The 19,686-nt window shown below is 48.6% G+C and overlaps 1 protein-coding gene across 1 annotated transcript in view; it reads right to left on the bottom strand.

The window, feature by feature from the left end:
* CASKIN2 (CASK interacting protein 2) overlaps positions 1 to 8,350 on the bottom strand; it is a 90,465-nt gene extending 82,115 nt beyond the window's left edge. The window contains exon 1 of the mRNA XM_050920584.1: positions 8,216 to 8,350. The gene's annotated coding sequence lies outside the window, so the exon portion shown is untranslated. The remainder of the gene's footprint in view (positions 1 to 8,215) is intronic.
* Between the last annotated feature and the right edge of the window lie 11,336 nt (positions 8,351 to 19,686).

Raw genomic sequence — 19,686 nt, 5'->3', positions numbered from 1 at the left:
TATCTGAGAGCACCTTTCAGGGAGGGAGGCAGAGGAAGAGAATTTGCTATCTCAGGAAATATATTTTGGCTTGATGTACACAGAAAACATACTAAGTTCATATACTACAATACACACAGTTCGTATTATAACATCTGTTCTTCCCCTTCACCCTTGCAGGTATTGCTGTGTGCAGCTCAGAACTTCAAGAGGCTAAAACTCTCATCTTCCTTCTCCAAGAGCAAAGCCCCCTACCATGGAAACTAATGGAGACTCACATCAGCAGTACAAGGCCTATGACACAGAGATGTGTCGTTCCAGTGTCATTCATATGCATATGCATACAGCCCCCTCCAGGACATTAAACATTGCTATAAACAAGAGCAGAATTCATTCTCCAGTCAGCATATTTAAACCAGGCCTTTAATCTGATCATTTTACCCCTCACATGTAGGTTGCTTGAAGTCTGAGAAAGCAGCAGCCCTTTGGAATGCCAACACAGGGCCAGACAGAGATTTCCCCTTTTCCCAAGCTATGCTTGTTCCTTTGCCGTGTCCCTGGAGCCCATACTGGGAGGCAGGGGGGCAACTGAAAGTCTCGCTTCATCTTTGCTGTTCCATCAGTCTCTGCAGCTATTTATTTCTTCATCTAACTCCTGGGATTATCTCTTCATTATTTGTTGCCAATAGTCAAAATAAAAATGATTTATTTGTTGTCAGAAAAAAAAATCAGCCCTGTTGACCAAGAGCAAAATATCCTGCAGGACTTCCAGAGCATCTCCAGTTGTCTTTGTTAGCCCCAGCTGAGAACCAGACCCACAAACGGACATAGGCATCACAACACCTAACTTTCACGCACCAAGAAAATCCCCGGAATAACAATAGGATCTACAAAGCCTGAGTAAGGTGCCTAGGCTCCCCATACACTGCATGGGGAGAGAGAGAGATGCCCAATAATGCAGTCCACTAGATCCAGCATGTTAGGTAGGGAGCTGCCAGAACTGCTCAGTGGAAGGTGCAGACAAGAGGGGTTTGTCCTAAGCCCCGTCCTTCTCACAGAGTTGGGTGCCTATCTGCTTGTGATCCACAGCTGGGAACCCTTCTCCTGGAGTCAGGCACCATAGATGCTTAAGTTGTTTCTTGAGAGAATGAATGAGGTGCCTGCCTCATACCACACAAAATGGCTGGAGGAGGAGATGGTGTTGATGGAGGGGACGGTGTTGGTAGTAGCCACCTAGCCCAGGGGTAAGAGTGGGATGTGGGAATCCCAGGGTCAATACCACCTCCCCTCATTGTGAAAAAGGATTTGAACTAAGGTCTCCCACTTCCGAGGAGCTGCCCAAACCACTGGGCTATGGGATATCCTGTTATGGGGGCTCCCCCAACCTCTCCAGCTGCTCCACTGTGTATAAATACTTAAATAGTCAGTGGGCCAGAGAGTGACCCTATGGCCAGGTAGTTTGGGCATCCCATCCAAGAGGTGGGAGACCCAGAGTCCAGTTCCCATCACTCTAATTATTTACAGCTCCAACAGGAGAGATTGAGGGAACCCCCACATCGGAATATCCCAGAGCTTGCTGGTTAGAGCACTCTCCTGAGAGGTGGGAGACCCTTGTTCAAAACCTCTCCCTTCTTTCAGGCAGATAGTGGGGTTGAATCTAGGGTTCCCTACATCTCTCAGCTGAGTGCTCGAACCCCTCAGTTAACAATTATAGAGGGGCCAGCACTAGATCTCCTCCTGGATTTTGAATGGGGCCCAATCCAGTAAGTGTGCTCAGAACACTTCTACCGGATGGGGGAACACCCAGGAGCGGCACAAGGGTTTTTGGTGCCCTAGTCGCAGGGCCGGCTCGCCGGTCCCGCGGCTCCGGTGGACCTCCCGCAGGCGTTCCTGCGGACGGTCCGCTGGTTCGGCGGCTCCGGTGGACCTCCCGCAGGCGTTCCTGCGGACGGTCCGCTGGTTCGGCGGCTCCGGTGGACCTGCTGCAGGCGTGCCTGTGGATGCTCCACCGGAGCCGTGGGACCAGCGGACTGTCTGCAGGCACGCCTGCGGGAGGTCCACCGGGGCAGTCTGCCGCCCTCCCAAATCCTGGTGCCCTAGGCGACCACCTAGGTTGCCTAAATGGAAGCGCCGGCCCTGGGAACCCCAGTCTTCACCCACTGGTGGATTCTGCTGGGGCTTCCATGTGAGAAAGATGACGGTCTGAACGCTGGCAATGAGGCTGCAGTGCGCATGCTCAGAAGCAGACACAGAAGTGCCTTTCCCCCTGAAAATTTAGGTGCTAAGTAAGATTAGATGCCAACCAAGCAAGGGCTTTGTGAATCACAGTGGAGCCTAAAACTGGGATTTAGGTACCTAAATATCTTTCTCGGTCTGGGCCCAAGAGCACAAAACTTTTCATTAAAAGTCTCTCATTTGCTCATGGATTGCAAGGCTTTGAAAGTTTGAAATTGTTTTATCGCCACCTAGTGGCAGAAAAGAGCCTCTAAAAAGTGACAGGCTGAGAATAGACAGACTTCCAAACCATGGTAAGTATGTTGTGAAACAGCTTGATGGAAACATACTTTTTTCAGTCGCAGCTCAGTCAAATCCCCACCTTTCCCTCTTGTTTGGTTTAAATGCTATAGAGAGCAGTGTGGTCTAGTGGTATGACCATCAGGAACACCTAGTCAGTGATGTGCCACTGCTATTTTTAAGCCCTGCATTCCAGGGGTATGCATGCTGCAGAGGGGCAGGTGGGAGGATGAGGCCAGGGAATTCATTTAAGCACATTTAAATTAAAATGCTTTCTTATAACCAGAGCCAGGCTAGGAGGTGGAGGCACCGCTCAGCGAAAGTGACAGATTAAGGGCACTGGCTGGAAATATCCAACCTCTGAAAACAAAAGAGGATTCTGATAGTCCAGCACAATAGGCAGCTGGCACCGTGCAAATGAGGGCAGCGAAGTGGCCTGAAGATGCTGTGGGGTAAATGAGAAGGTTATCCCTATTTTTAAACACTCCTGACCCTTGGTACAATCTTATCTTTTCCATTCTAAACATTAAAAGGATTCCTCCTCAGCAGTATTTTTATGACAACCCCCACAACTCCAAAATTCAGCATCCCAGGCAGGGACATCTCTCCTGGTTTGGTGATGTAATGGTGGGAGGCAAGGCCTCTGCGGGACATCATTGGCTCCAGATTGAGCCAAGCTCGCTGTAAGAGGCAGAGATGGTTCCTTGCCTCCCAGTGGGTCGCTGTGAGGATTAGTTGGCTAAAGGGCCACATTTATTTACTCAGGTTTATAGACTGGTGCTGTACAAGGCTCTGGACACATGTACAATTCTAGCTTCCTAAAGGCACACACAGAACCAGTCAATTGATGCACAGTTAACAAAGCTATCATAGGTCTCCCCGCATAACTAAGCTCTCATCCCTCCTCACCAGCTTCAGAGAAAGCCTGGGGAAGGAGGCATTGCTATGTGGCCTGAAGGTTACTAAATGCGGGCTTGATGGGACCAAGCTAAGAAAGTGGGATTTGGAGCTCAAGGCCCTCCACTGAGAGCATAGCCTCCCAAATGAACACAGCCAGGGACTAGCCACTCAAATGCCCCCTCTGATCTCAGCTGTCAGACAAGAGCAGCTCCTTAGAAATACAGCAATCAAACTGTCTGGGAATTTACAGCTCAGACCCCAATGCCTTGAACTGCATCTGAAAATGAGCTGGGAGCCAGTGCAGACTCTGGAGAACAGGTGCAATAAGCTCCTTGTGGGAAGCTCTAATATGTAATTGAGCAGCCACTTTCTGCACCAGCTGAAATTTGAGTGGTCTCCAAATACAGTTCATGCAGGGCATATTACAGTGACCCAACCCAGAGGTGACCGAGGATTGTAGTGAGGTTCAGATTCAAAAGAAAAGGCTGCAACCTTCTTGTCTAGCACAGATGGATGAAACTGCATTTGGGTGCTGCTGTCTGGACATCCAGCAGCTGAAATACCAACAAGAATCTGAAGTTGCAAATTTGAGTAACAGAAAGCAGGTTAATCCCTGACTTGGCAGCTATTTCCTCTGGAGAGCCAGCCAACAGCATCACCTGGGCCTGATGAAACAGATATAGAGCAAGTGATAGCTTGGCAGTTTGTACCGCCTCATGCCTCTCCTCCACATTGAGCAGGACCAGTAATAGGGCAGATACTTCCATACAAGGGAGAAACCATTCCAGGGATCATTTCAGTGCTTCCTTTGGATCATTCCCCCAAAGGAGGGGAGCGAGGATTGGCTAACAGAATACCCCCATGTCCTGAGACCCACATAGCTCCAACAGCACGAAATCTACAAGGAACCTTAGGTGCTCTGCATAGTTCCCTTGGTTCTCTCTTCCCCATGACAGCCTGGTGGACTCTGTGCATTCAGAATGAGCATTACAGTTCGTACAAGTCTCCCTAGGAACATGCCATGGAAAGCAGCAGCAGCTCCTTGCAGCCACCCTCTTCCCTTTGCCCCCAGTGCCACAGAGCCACCACTGCACTGGGGGGTTTTTGCTTAAGGTGAGAATGCAGTGATGTTTCTTCTCTCCCTACATTGTGGTGCTTTTCCAGACACACCTTACTACCCTGTGCAGCACATGGCCCACTGTCTGCAAAGCACTTTGACCTCAGAAGAAGCTAGCTGCCCAGATACATAGAGCTCAGCTCTACATCTCCTGTATGCATGTGTGTCTCTGTAATGCCATCATCCTGACTCTACTGTAACAATCCAGGCAGAAGGGTCCTGCCACATGAGTACGGTATTTGAGCAGAAGGGTAGGCAGAATGTATAGCAAGCACATTGTGAGCCTGAGGGGTGTATCTGTTCATTTCATTTCTCCTGTCTCTATCCTCAAACAGACAGTAACTGCTTATGGGCTGCAGCTGCTGATGCCAGGGGGACATTTTTAAACATTTGCCCAGTTATTCAGTAATCTGCAGGCTGAGAGTCAGTTACTGAACTTGGGCACCTAAGTCCAGAAATCCAGAGCCCCACAAGGGCACCTAGATCTGCATGTAGGGGGCTCAGTACCTGCCTTCAGTGAGAGTGTGAACACCTAAATGTGAAGACAACCATCCTATCTTAGGCCCCCAGGTTAAAAAATTGGGCTTCACTTATTAAACACGCTCAAGTCCCTACAGCTGCTGCCCAGAATCAAGGCTGCGCTCTTTTACATGCAAGGACTACTTTGGGGGGGGGGGGGGGGAGGAGAGGAAGGTTGCAGGCTGAACTCTTGCTTCATCCCCAACCAGCTCCTTGAGCCATCCAGATGCTGCCCATGGGGTGAGACTGCTGTGCTCTCGCATGTTGCCTCCACTGATATGAGGGAGAAAGACCAACTCCATCCAAACTCATCTACACCATGATTCATCTGCCTGGAGGGGCAAACAGCAGCTTGGTGTTTGCTATTTTAATTTACTCTGTTGAATGCTACTGATGAGGTTTATATCCAGGAGATGATTTTCTTTCCACCCCAGCCCAGCAGAAACAGTGCCCAGTTTATAACAGGAGAATCCAGTCTCTGTTATCTCATGTTACAGCACAGGGCTGTAAGGAGCTGGTTGTGTTGGGCTATGGCCATTCTAGCCGGCTCCCAGGGCAATTAGCAGGTGGCAGCACTAACTGCAAGGGTAATGAAGGACACCTGCCAGGAAACTTAGTGCTGCCTAACCCACTGCAAGCCCCAAGCACATTCCTGCTGAGTGTCCCAGGGCAGCATGTCATCCAATCAGTGACCTGCTCCAGGTGGGGCTGGGTTCCCCAAACCCTGTCACAGGGTGGTCCTACACATCACATGCTGGCTCCTAGTGATCAGTCAACCACCTCTTCTTTGTCTCCCATGGCTCTGTGCCAGCTTCCTTCAGTGGCTTTGTCTCCTACCACATCAAACTCCTCATCCTCCACTTCAAATCCCCATGTAATCCCACTCCACTCATATCTCTAGTCAACCCTGCTCCACACTCCACTCAAGGCTCTCTTTATCCTGCTCTGTCACTTTCTCAGGTGAATGAAAGTCTCTCTTTTTGGTTACCAAGGCACTACCTGCTCCTACAGTCATCCCCTCCCCAGATCATCACTCCTCACCCTTCCCTATTGCCCCTGCTATGCGCTACCAAACATCTATGTTTTATTGGGTTTAGGGCTCATTCCCACTTCCCTGGACTCAGTTTCAAAACACTTATTGAGGTCCAAAGGTCCCTGAGCTCACAAGCTCTCCAAGGCATGGAGCATGTTTGTAAAGTGCCACATACATTTACAATGCTATAGCTGCACCATTTATAAGAGAGTCTCTCTTCTCACATGCATCTGACAAAGTGGGTATTCACCCACAAAAGCTCATGCTCCAATATGTCTGTTAGTCTATAAGGTGCCACAGGACTCTTTGCTGCTTCTTCTGTAGTAAGCACTAATGGGCACAAAGGCCCAGGATTAAATGGGTTATTATAGACTGCTAGCCTGCCCCCACTCCCCACCCCAGGAAGGGCTAACACCATGCCCCAAGTCTGTTCAAGCCCTTTCTTCAGGCACCAGTTACCAACTGCACAAGCAAGCTCTAAAATGATGCAGTTCAACATATATCACCTTTCCCCAACTCTCCTGACACAAACACCAGCCTACTTTCTGGTGCTCCCCTCCAACCTGAGCTCTTTCAGTCTTCCCAGAAATCAAAGTGCTCATTAGGTAATCACCAGACCCTTCCCAGCTGGGGCTGATCATTCTCTCTCCAAGGCCCAAACACTTGATCTCAAAAGGGCCCTGCCAATAGACTGGCTAGCCCTGGGCCCTTGGGATACATCTGCAAACATTTTGGTTCTAGTGGGAGCCAGCCTCCTCTCCATCCTTGGCTTAATGGGATTTCTGCTGGTGCTCTAAAAACAGTAGTGTAGATAGCACTTTGAAGTTGCAGCTTGGGATATGAAGCCCACCACCTCCCCAGGCTTCAGAGTCCAAGGTCCAGACAAAGCCAAAACTTCACCATGGTGCCTGCCCAGCTATTTTCAGAGCGATAGCACCAGCCCTGTTAGCCCAAGTCTGGCCATCCAGGCTGGGAGGCTGGATCCTGCTCAAACCAAAATGCTAAACAGATATACCCTACAGGGGCCAGCCACTCTGTTCCAGGCATGGAAACTTAATTCCCCTTTTGTGCCCAAAGAAGGTCCCTCCAGGACAGAAGTGGCTTGCCGTGCTGCTGTCTGCACTGGGGTGGAAGAGCTCTGCTCCCCAGGGGAAGGGGGCTGTCAGTCCAGCCCCTTTTATGAAAAATAAACACCTGGATCCCAGAAGAAAGGCCCCACATCAGGAATTTTCCCTTTTTTAAAACTTTCCATGTGGATGCAGCCCTCGCTCCCTGATTGCTCCCTGTCCCCTGGGGGTGAACAAGAAGGTACCGGAGGCTTCCAAGCCAGGACATGCGTTGCTTCTGGAAGTTGAACGCTTGCAGTAGAGAAGGGCATTTGGGCCTGTCTGGCAGCTGTGACTCCCTCCCTCTTTGAGGCCAGGGCACTCCAGCCCTGCTTGCAGGCTTGGTCGTGAGGATGACAAGAGCAGATGTGGTAGGCCTGGAATCTGTGAGACCTCAGCACCCCAGTCCAGCTTTTCTACTTCCCTATGGCCAGACAAAGGTCCATTAGCACAAGCCCTGTAGGACTCTGCTGAACGCCAACCAGGGCATAGAGTTTGGGCAGTTGCTGGTTATGGAATCGGTGTCAATATTGCATAAGACACTAGCATAAGAACTTAGCTAGCTAGTCAGCTCTGATAAAGATGGGGAAAGGATGGGGAGCTGCTCCCATCCACCTCCCAGTGGTTTTGAACGCTCTACTCAGGCAGGCAGTGCCCAGCTAAAGTCTCTTTAAACAAAAGCATTCCCCCATCCTACCCAAAACAACATCCCTCCACCCAGCACTGCAGTCTGCCCCTCACCATGCACTGAAACAATATGGGGCTACCCCTCTACTTCTCTCCAGCCAGTGTCCTGCTCTAATTGAGCTCACTACAGAAGCAAGTTCTGTGGCATTAACAGTACTTCATGGGGTGAGGGAGCTGAAATTAGACTCTGAAACTCTGCTCAAACATACCAAACCCCATTAGCAATTAATTCTAAGCGGATCTACAGCATGGGACTCTGGCAGGTAACTGATGAAGGATCTCCCCTGGGCAAGGACCGGACCTCCCATGCTCCAGTACTTGGCTCCATGTTACTTTAGATATCTATCTGCTCACACTCACCTTTCAATCAGAATACATCTGTTGTGGTGCTCTGGCTCTTTCTGATTTTCCTGCTCCCTTCTGCCTGGTTTTCTTCTACTACTCATCTGTGAATCTGTCTGTATAGTCACTTCTTCCTCTCTCTCTGTCTTTCTTTCTCTCTTTCCCTCTCTCTCTGTCTCACTTGCTCTCTCAGGAAATTAAAGATAATCCTTTTTTTTTTTCCTTTCTGCTGCCGGATTCCCTGTTTAACATTCTCTGCATGTGCTTGCGCTGATTCAAAACAGGATTAGACATTCTGTTGCTTTGATGTCAGTTGGGCTCTGCACTTGAGGCAGAGAGGGGGAAACTAAAATGTCTGTTCACAAGCCCTGCAGGTTCTGCACATCCACTCACACCAGTCATCAGCTGAAGGTCAGAGACATTTATCTGCTACCCAGATAATAAAGGCGGGTTCCCCTTCCACTCGGATTAGTCTGCAGGAGGGACAAGGAGTGTGCCTTGCTCCAACCCCGCGACATGGCAGCCAGCCGCGCTCTGTCCCTATGCTGTTTGTTATTCCATAAGCCACTGGCTTGCACTCCTGATTCTGTTTTCATGAGGCACTTTGGAGGCTTATCGGCTCCCGTTAGGAGGCAAGGAGTAATTAGTCATATGAAAACATGGCTTGTTTGAGTGTCAGCAGATACCCAGCAGGGAGCAAATATGCCACCAGAGTCACTTTCAATAGAGAGATCTGTCCCTCAGAATCCCTGAGGGGAAGGCATGCCTGGAGTTACCCTGAGCAGGCACCATGCCACCTTTAAGTGAGAAGCAGGGACAGGAGTGAATGCTCTGGGAATACATGGCAAAGGTAGTTAAGGAGAAAGTGCTCATCTGGGTTTTCCTTAGTCATCCCTGGGCCACCTTTAAATAAGAAACAAGGCCAGGGAAAGGCCTTGGAGTGGTTTGGCTGGCATTTCACTTGCTTACAGCAGGCCTGAATTTCTTCCCTGGGCCTTCCCCAAGGAATGTGCAGCTGGCATTATCCTCACTGGCCTAAATAACCTGTTAACTTCTCTAGTTCCTGTTTAGATTGAGTGGGCCTGATCCTGCTCTCACAGCAGCGGAGGGCAGTTGTGCCTTCGATTTTAATGGAAGGCTCATGGAAGGCACTGCCTGCCACATAGGTCAGGCTCAGGAAGCTGAGACCCGGCTTGTATTCAGACCATAATAGACTCAAGGGAATCCTCTGGCATGATCGTGGCTCAAACTCTTAGTTTAGCAAAAGGCTGATCAGATACCCAGGAAACCAGCTCTCCTAGCGACTGTAAATGAACTAACAGTCAGAGACCCTGTGCAGTGGCCTAAATCATCCCAAGAGTCGCTGCAGCTACTGGAGAACAATGCGGAGGTTCCAGGCAGCAGCTCGGGAACTCCAGGGGCCTCATTAATGTTCCATGGGCACATCCCAAAAACATTTGAAATGTCACTTCACGAATGCGTGTCACTGCTCAGTTCCTTGGGCCATGAGACTGTCAAGAGGAGAGGCTGAGAGCACCAACACAGAGCCCACAGCAACGGCAGGGAGGCAATGGAGCTATGGACAGGGAGTGCACAGTGACTATTAGGAGACAACAGAGCCACAGAGAGAGAGCTTGCAGTGACTGTAGGGAGATGATGGGCCCACGGACAGGGAGCTCCCAATAACGACAGGAGGCAATGGAAGCACAGACAATGAGCCAATAAATGGCTTCACTATGCCTGACTCTCTCACACACACCTCAGTGCACCTCACAGAGGAGGATGCAAGAATGCTGCAGCTAGCACTCCCTGAGCAGCAGGGGGTGGCAAACGCGGCAATGGGAGTTGTGCACCCCAAAAAGGAGGCACATCCATGTGGGGTGGAGGGCAAACTCTTTGTCCCCCATAGTGCCTGGTGGCTGGAACTGGGACTAGCGCATGTGGCACTAGTTTTAAGGAGCCTCCTCAAAGCATGCTCCCCATGGCGCTCAGGCAGAATTCTGCTTGCCTCTGTCTAAAGCAACCACAATGCCTCTAGCCCCCACCACTGCAGCACTGCACCTCAGCACCGCTGGAATCACCATCACTTAGCCCAGTGTTCACAGGGTTATTCCAGGGCTTTGGAGCGTGTCCCACCTCATTGAGAGCCCTCTTGCAGTGTCAACCAGGCAGGGGCTAATCTATTTTTGTCTAGCATGCACACAGACTAGATTAGTACCTGAAATGAGCTCCATCCATCATGCTGGAGCAAAGTAGATTAACTCGTAGTGCGCCTGCCTCACGTGACCCCCATTCTCCAGGCCTGCTGATTAATGAAGCAGCTTCCTTTATCTGCCAAGCTCAGGAAACAGGCATATCTGGGCTGGCTTGAGACAAAGGGAAATATGAGCACTAGATATAGACACAGGGCGTTATCGGATGCGTCAACCTTGAGAGCGAGTTCTGCCATCTGGACCTTGCTGACATGCACCTGTTTCACAAGTTCCCATCTCCCACACTAGCATCCATCACACTCCGTTCTCCTCCGCCTCCATCCTCGGTGCACTCATCCGCACTGCACCTTTCTTCTCTTCACCCACACTCTCTTCACTCATGTTCCTTTCCTACATGCCCCTTCCTTCCCTCTCCCTTCCCATGCATTGTCTCCCTTCACAGGTCCCAACTTAATCTATGAATTAGACACTGAATGAACTACCAGCTGCTAACCTTTTCCTAGAGTGTGAGAGAGCCACTGATCAGTGCCTGTGGAAGTGCCAGCGGCTCTGGGAAACGCGGAGAGGAGGAGGTGCCTGTCAGGGGCCACTGTACAACCTGCACTCTACCAGGGACAGGATGGATTGCTAGTGGGAAGTCACTGCTCATTCTCTAGAACAGGGGGGCTCATGACAAATTCTTTTGGTGGCCTCAGAGTACAGCCACCAGCTCTTGCTGGTAGCCGCTCTGACACTTTTCCCTAAAATATGTAATTAACTTTAGAAAAAAATATGCACATCCACTAGCGTAGACTTGCTAGCTAGCTGGGAGGCTGTGAAAAGTAATATTAATAAACATAAGCCTCCTGCTGCCTGTGCTGGGACTGGTAACTGATGTGGCAAGCCCAGAGGTGCCTTGGCTATGATCTGCCAAGCCTATGGATGCCTGGGCTCAGCCCCAGCACAAATTAAGTACTGTATGCAGGGGAGGCAGCAGGGGCCAGGGCAGTTGGGGGTGGATGCTGAACCCTGCTGCCCCATGGCCAAAGCCCAAGGCCTCATGGCTGGAGCCCCGCCGCCTTGGGAAGGTGGGTCAGGAACTCACTGGCTTCTTGCGGAGTCCAAGGTTCCTCCAGCATTGCGTCCCGTATGTCTGCAGAGGCAGTGCAGGACGCTGTCCCCTGCTGGTGGCGCCAGCAAACACCAAGGTGTATACAGGAGCAATAAGAAGGGGAGGGGTCCCCTCCCCAGTCACTGCCCAGGAGGCTATTGTGGCCACAAAAAAAGTCACTGGTGGCTGCATTTGAGAAACGCTGCTCTAGAGCCATAAAGTGTCAGGTATCAGCTGCTTTATATTGACAGGGAGCTCTGGGGAGATAATTTGTGTCCCCTGAAGAACTGGGACACTTCTCCCCTCATCACAGTCCTAGCTGGGGCAACTTGCATTTTACCCTTCTTTAGCTTCCCCCACTTTGGATACAAAAGCTATTTTCCTCATGGGCCTGAATTGCCCATCCCTACCAGCTGGCACGACACAGGAGCTGGGGAAGGTGGTGACCAGAAAGTCACACAGTGACTGTTGGTCTTTGGGCCAGCTGGCCCTATCCAAAGCCCATTGAGGTCAGTGGGAATCTTTCCACTCAGTGCAATGGGTGTTGGATCAGACTCCAACTGAATAGCTTTGCAAGAGGCCCCAATTTTGCTTGAAACGTCCCTGAGTGAGTGTACATGAAGTGGATACTTCAGACTAATGATGCAGGCTGGAAGAGCTCCCAGTGAGGCTTCATTAAAACCTCTATCCTTTCAGCTCCCTCCAGCCTGGCTTTTGCAGAGATTGGTTGTTTGGGATTTTTTAAGTGGAAATTATTTCTTATTTCTCTTCACAATCGAGAGACACACAAAAAAGAAAGGACAGGAAGGAGCTCCTGGGAGATGAAAGAGCGGGATTATAGAGAGGGCTTTTGCTTTGTTATCCCCCTAGCATGGCTTAGAAAGTCTTTTCAGAAGTTGGATTTAATTGGCTAAGTTCTTCCTCACTGCCGAGCTGCTCTTCAAAAAGGAAAGTGTGGCTCTTGAGTCAGGGCTAGAGTCTCTGGTCTCTGTATGCCATGTCAGTGGTGCAAAGTGGCCTTAAATTGACAGAGCTGTCCCTTTGTGTTGGGGAACTGTCTACCGATGGAAAGCAGGCAGAAGCAACTATACCAGCTGCTCCCTGCCCCCCAGTATAAAGGCAGGGATAGGCTGTGTCAGAGGTGTTCTGGGATCAGGCATGGGTGGGATCACTACACCCGATTCTCCTCTGCTGTGGGATCCATTCCAGACCTTTAGGCCACCTTCTGCTCTAACTTCCTCTGGAGACAGGGGACCATGGATAAGGAAGCCAGTGCCTGCGGCCACCCTCAGATGAGCACAGCTTGGACACGGTGGAGAATCAGGGCCATGCATTGGGAGGCAGCACAGTCCAGTGGTTAAGGCGCTTTTGAATTCCAGCACTGCCAATGATTTGCTGCGTGTCCTTGGACAAGTCATTTCTTCTCTCTGTGCATTCCCCATTGGTAAAACAGGGATGACACTTACCTTCCCCTATCAAGTTCTAGCAAGGAAAAGCACTCTGAAAGCTAAAGCTAAAAGTTAAGTGAGCTAAAAGTTACTGTGAAATCAGCAGGACCCAAAGGGGCAACTATAAACTCTGATAGACAGGGGTTGGTTTGGGCATAGGTGCCATGTTACGGGCATGGTGATTTGGGAAGGACCTCTTCTGAGGACACAAACCCATGAGAAACCCCTCTGTACACTGGTACCTCATCCCAGGAGTGCAGCTAGAGACAGACAGGCCAAGCAAATTCAGAAGATGCCCAGAAGGTTTGTCCAGAGACCATGAAACTGGCTGGGAAGCCAGAAGATTTGATGCTCTGGGGATTTTTCCATCCCTAGGACGGCAGAGGGGTGGCAAAAGGCAGGCCAGCCTGACGATGAACTCCCTGCGTTAGCAAAGGGAAGGCAAGAAAGATATGTCCGTTTGCCCTAGAGGAAATGGTAGATGGGAGACAAACCAGGGATAGGGGGAATGATGGAGAAATCTGTTTTATTGATGGGGGGGAACAATTCCAAGCTGGGCACTAATCCACGTAGTGCTGGCCTTGCAATGTGACCTAATGAGTCCTAACATGCAGCCCCCAATTGCCCCATGCAAGAAGAGGACACAGCTGATCAACTACGGATTTTACTGCTAGTGAGCAGGCAGCAAGCAATTTGTATTCACTGCTCAAGGAGAAGGTAAGTGTGACAACATATTATGGCTGGCTGCATTTATTGCTGAAGTGACCCTTTGTGAGCAGTTATATAGAGAGAGCAGCTCTCTGCTCCCATGAAATCTCAGACACCAAAGGGTAGGGTTTGAATGTCGAGCTGCTGTGAATGCAGACAATCCCCCACATGATGCCTGAGGGAGAGCTTGGATCAAGACATAAGCCCTGAGAGACGCAGGTATTGATTGCAGCAGTGCTGAATGTTAGTCACTTCACTTCCAAGCTAAAAACACCACCACATGTTAACATAACGATAAGGCTATAATTACAGGAAATACAGAGGCTAAGTCTACCCTGGTAACCTTAACCTGTCCACATTACACTCCTGGGCCCAAATTCTCCTTTCAAAGTCTCTCACTGGTGTAACCCTATCAAAGTCAATGGGTATGCTCTACGGTAAGCGAGAAGGGGAACTTGCCCATCTAGTATTGTGGACTAATAGTGATGCTGATATATGTCATATGCAACGGGCCCATTTCTGCCTTCATATCTGCACCCACCTCTCCAAAGGATGTTGATGGGAGTTGCTCAGATGTAGCACACAGGGAATTATTACACCTCTGACTTACTGGTGTAAATCAGGAGGGTAAATCCACTGGAGGCAGTAGAAGTATGGTGCAGTAAGTGAAGGGAAAATCAGGCCTTGTGCACACAGTTATAGATGAGTTATTCAACCCCAAACTTTTTCATTTCTGGACTTTGCAGCATTTAAAACTGCAGCTGCCTCCTTGCCCTATCTGTTCTTATAAATGGGAAGTAACTATCATTCTACCCTGAGGCAGTACCTGCTTCCCTCAGGGCTCCTTGCTGTTGATACCAGATACTGGTACAACCCTGGAATTTCTTATCATAACAGTGGAATGTGTCCATTTGCTGAGCACATATCCATATCCCTGACCTTACTGAGACAGTTACAGCAATGGCAGTACGGTGCCAGGAGCCTCTCCACTTCCCTGTGCAATGTGGAGAGCTACTTGTCCCTCCTTGTTATTTTTGGCTGCTCTTTTGTCTTTGGGATTCTTTAATCTTTATCAAGGAAAAGAAAGCTGCAGAAGCCACTTGCCTTGGCCTTTGGCTCGCTGCAATCAGCCAGGGGAAGCAGGGAATAAAGATCAAAGCCTCAAATTAGCAGTCTGAGACTAGAATTACTAATGGGCTGACCAGACAGTTCTAATCTTTCATTTCAATGGCAAGAAAGTGGCAGTGAGAGAAGAAGTGATTTTCTAGGTTCAGATGAATGCCCCGTTTGACATTCAGCTCAGTTAAAAAGAAGTTTGAAGTGATCAATTAGCCAGCATCCGGGCTTGTAAAGGGATATGTGTGTGTATACAGGTTAGTTTTTTGACCAGCCAAGAAAAAAATTAATTCACTCTGAAAAGTTCATTAGGAATGTACAAAAACACAAGATGAGGGAAGATGGTATTGTAGCTAAGGGCAGACCTGGAGTTAGGAACACAGGGTTTGCACTTTGCTCTGCCACAGACTCACTGCATGGCTTTGTGGAAGTTACTTAACTTCTCTGTGTCTCACTTGTTTCATCTGTCAAATGAGTGTGATAATGCTTATCTACTTCCCAGGGTGAGAGTGGCTAAATTAATGAATGGTTGTGCAGTGCATTGAGATTCTTGGCTAGAAGGGGCTGTAAAAGTGCAAAATATGACTATTACACAGAGATTGCTAAATACCACCAGCTCAAACAGAGTGAAATTCAACCCTGTATTGAGGGCCAATGAACCATATAGGTCTGATTTTGACATGCAAGTGGTGCATAGCCCTTGTGCTAGTTTTCTGCATAGGACTGAATTTTACCCACAGTGCTCATTTGATCAGTTTAAAGGTAAATGGTTGTGATTAGTATTAATACCATCAAGCACAATCCTGCAAACTCTGACTTGCACGAATAGTGATGCCAGTGGGCTAATTATGTGCATGAGGATTTGCAGGGTTAGGCCCTTAGCTACTGCACAGAGTGCCAATTAGAGTAGTATCTAGGTATTAAGTAAATATTTACTAAGTAAGAATGAATTTAAAAATTCATTTGCAAAACCAGTTGGAGAAACTGTTATAAGAGTTTTGTAACAGTGGATTGTGCCAGCATCTCCCCCAGGGCTTGCTGCAGTTTTGCTCATAGGTAGAGACACAGGAAATGCAACTCATCACTGGAATGCAAGAGACTTTTAAGTGTTAAACTGTTGTTAAAGCAAACAGATTTGTTTCCCAATAATAGAATTTGCCTTTCAACAACTTTGAAGTCTCCACCTTTCTTAGGCATTCAAGTGGCTTTCCTCCATTTCCTGTGCCTTAACCTACTTCATTAAACTAGCAAGATGGCAGCCTCCCCCCCCCCCCCCCGTTTGGTTGTTAATTACTCTCTCTTTTAATGTAAGGCACATTTTCACTGTGAGTTAGTGACTCAATTTTCATTGCAATTAGACAAAGTGGTTAGTTTAACACTTATACTACATTTCCAATTTCTACAACTGATTTCAATGGCAGTTTTGCCTGCAGGATCCGGATTTAGATAAACCGGCATAATGCACACAGAAAACGGCCGTCTCACAATGGCCAAGCAGGTGGTGAGTTGATTACTCCTATTGCTTCTACTGATGGGCTATGAATTGTGCATGCAGTCTATGCTAACACATCTGATTGTTTTGTTATCCCATCCTTGCTTCCTCATTGCTTTAATCCACCTGCTATGGCTTGTCCTTTAGACTATAAATCCATTGGGGCAGAGGTTGCCTTTTACTGTATGTTTGTACAGGGTTTAGCACAATAGGGTCCCAATGTTGCTGAGGCCTTAAGAGAAATGATGAATAACACAACGTGGAATAATACCATAAAATTCTGATGTTGATGATAAAGCAAATCCGAAGTGCGGAGTATCAGATTACAGAAAGAGAAACCCATTCCACTTGTGCATTGGAGTATATTGGCATTGTGGTCTATCATGCCTCACGTATCTGAGAAATTGTATTGCAGTTTTCCTTTAATACTGCAACTGTTTCACAAGTGAACAATAATGGTAGAGGTGTAAGTGCCAAAATAATGCTTTGCTTTGGAAACCTGCTGAATCTTAAATGTCAAACTTCCACTTTGGGGAAAAACTGTATCTGTTCAGAAAGCAACTTCCTTCCTTGGGAAAAGAAATACAGACTTTAAAACTGGGTGTGGCAAAAGCTGTTTAAAGAAACATATCTACCTTCTGGACAATGTCACTTTTCCATAAGCTTCACTGATTCCACACATTCTCATATCCCATGGGTATCCCACTGTTGAGAAATATCTTGGGTCAAATTCTCCACTTACTTACACCAGTAAAACATCAGTGGAGAATTTGCCACTCCCTGCCTCCAATCCTTTTGTGTGCGTAACACATCGACAATACAAGTGTCACATCTCCCTTTTAGAGGCTAATTCACTAGAGGATAACAGCCTACTGCTGCTGCCAGCTAATGGTGATATACTTCTTCAACTTTTATGGTTGGAGGGCCAAGCTGCAGTGCCAGGGTCAAACTCTGCTGAAATGACAATCCATGTATGAGTCATGAGAAGTGCACACCAAGGCCTGATTTTAAGAGATGCTGAGTCCCTGCAGCTCTCACTGACTTCAACTAAGGTTGTGGGTGCACAGCACTTTTGAAAGGCAACTATTCTGCTGATCTCAGCCCTCACAATGGTGCGTGGAGAGAGCTAAAGCTAAAATTAAAGTCTAAAAAAAATAATTCCAGGTTCAGGAATCAAATAAATAATCAATTCAATAATAAATGTTGAATTGATTACAAGAAGAACTATCTCAAACGTGGAATGAAACATGCAGCCTGAGTCAGAGGAAGCTGAGGGGGATCAGAGGATGAAACTGGTGTTTACACACTTTTTGGTGGGTAATTTATCTGGTGTCTTGACAGCCCACAGCAGCGCTCTCTCAAATCTGTTAGTGGTGCTTGCTCTGACTCACTGATGAAAGGACTTTGTGTGTGTGTGTGAGAGAAATCTATATTGCCTGTTTGCCGCCAGGAAAGCAGAACAATAAAAAAGACAAAAACTGATCACATCAAACTCTCACTGGTGGCCAGAAAATGACTCATTACAACCAAGGGAGCACTGCTGAACTCAGCCTCAATCCATGGGGCTCATCGACAATACACCAAAATCCATGGTTAGTGATGTATGTATCTGAGTAGGCTGAGCAGAACCATCTCTATAGGATTTCAGCTCCAGGAAGGGGAACTTGGAGGTGGCACCATTTAAGGTGCTAATTTAAGGTTTGTCTACTGGGGTTCATGACCTCTGGGGAAGGTCGTGAACCAATGTCAGGCACTCATAGACTCATAGACTCTAGGACTGGAAGGGACCTCGAGAGGTCATCGAGTCCAGTCCCCTGCCCTCATGGCAGGACCAAATACTGTCTAGACCATCCCTAATAGACATTTATCTAACCTACTCTTAAATACCTCCAGAGATGGAGATTCCACAACTTCCCTAGGCAATCTATTCCAGTGTTTAACTACCCTGACAGTTAGGAACTTTTTCCTAATGTCCAACCTAAATCTCCCTTGCTGCAGTTTAAGCCCATTGCTTCTTGTTCTATCATTTGGAGGCTAAGGTGAACAAGTTTTCTCCCTCCTCCTGATGACACCCTTTTAGATACCTGAAAACTGCTATCATGTCCCCTCTCAGTCTTCTCTTCCAAACTAAACAAACCCAATTCTTTCAGCCTTCCTTCATAGGTCATGTTCTCAAGACCTTTAATCATTCTTGTTGCTCTTCTCTGGACCCTCTCCAATTTCTCCACATCTTTCTTGAAATGCGGTGCCCAGAACTGGACACAATACTCCAGTTGAGGCCTAACCAGCGCAGAGTAAAGTGGAAGAATGACTTCTCGTGTCTTGTTTACAACACACCTATTAATGCATCCCAGAATCACATTTGTTTTTTTTTGCAACAGTATCACACTGTTGATTCATATTAAGCTTGTGGTCCACTATGACCCCTAGATCTCTTTCTGCCATACTCCTTCCTAGACAGTCCCTTCCCATTCTGTATGTGTGAAACTGATTGTTCCTTCCTAAGTGGAGCACTTTGCATTTATCTTTATTGAACTTCATCCTGTTTACCTCAGACCATTTCTCCAATTTGTCCAGATCATTTTGAAGCACTCCTGACCAATCTGCCCTTCTCCAGTTGGTAAAGGGGTGGGAGGGAATCCCAGCTAGATGAGAAGGAGCCCTGGAGGGACCCAGTGTGGGAAAATTTGGGAATCATGCTAATTCCTTGTATTTGGGACCGTGTCCTAGCTGGGGGTCAGTCCTGGGAGTGTGAGGAGTGTGAGGAGAGAGGAAATACACAAGAAGAATGGAGAAGATATGCACAGTGACTGGTTTACAGTAGCTCCAGTGGCTCCATGGAGCCGGTCCCATGTTCAAAAGGGGCCGTGGCCTGTTCTGCTTGCACTGTGCCACAAGACCCTGCTGGCTTCCCCTGCCCACCACTTGCTCCTCTTGGCCTGCCTGCCAGCTGGCCAAGGGTTCCTCTCTGCCCCCTGCCCCCAACCCTCTGCTCCTCTCACCCTCTGGCCAGACCCCAGTGCACCTCTGGCTCTGGGGAGTCTCTGCTTCCTACCACCTGTGGGGCCCCACCTGTCTCCCTGAAGCTGAGCTGCCTGGGACTGGTGCAGAAGCCTGGCCAGTCTCAGCCAGGTGTGTGTGTGGGGAAGACAGTGTGGAGGGCTTGACTGGGCCCCTCCAGGCAAGTGTGTCTTGAGGGACTCTGGCTGGGGCAGGACCTGGCCTGGCTGATTGCACCACTCCTGAGGGGATGGAGCAATAACCAGCCCTGGGACCAGCCCTGGCTGCGCTGCGGGCTGAGCCCAGAAGACACAGTCACCTCCCAGCACAGTCGGTGAGTGTGGTTGGGAAGAGGGGTTAGAGTGGGTCTGTGGTCAGTATGGGGGGGTGCTGGGCTGTGAAGGGGCGGGGAGGATCTGTGT

The sequence above is a fragment of the Gopherus flavomarginatus genome, chromosome 12 (assembly GCF_025201925.1).
Source record: "Gopherus flavomarginatus isolate rGopFla2 chromosome 12, rGopFla2.mat.asm, whole genome shotgun sequence".
NCBI classification, from domain to species: domain Eukaryota; kingdom Metazoa; phylum Chordata; order Testudines; family Testudinidae; genus Gopherus; species Gopherus flavomarginatus.
This window is presented reverse-complemented; position numbering and strand designations above follow the sequence as displayed.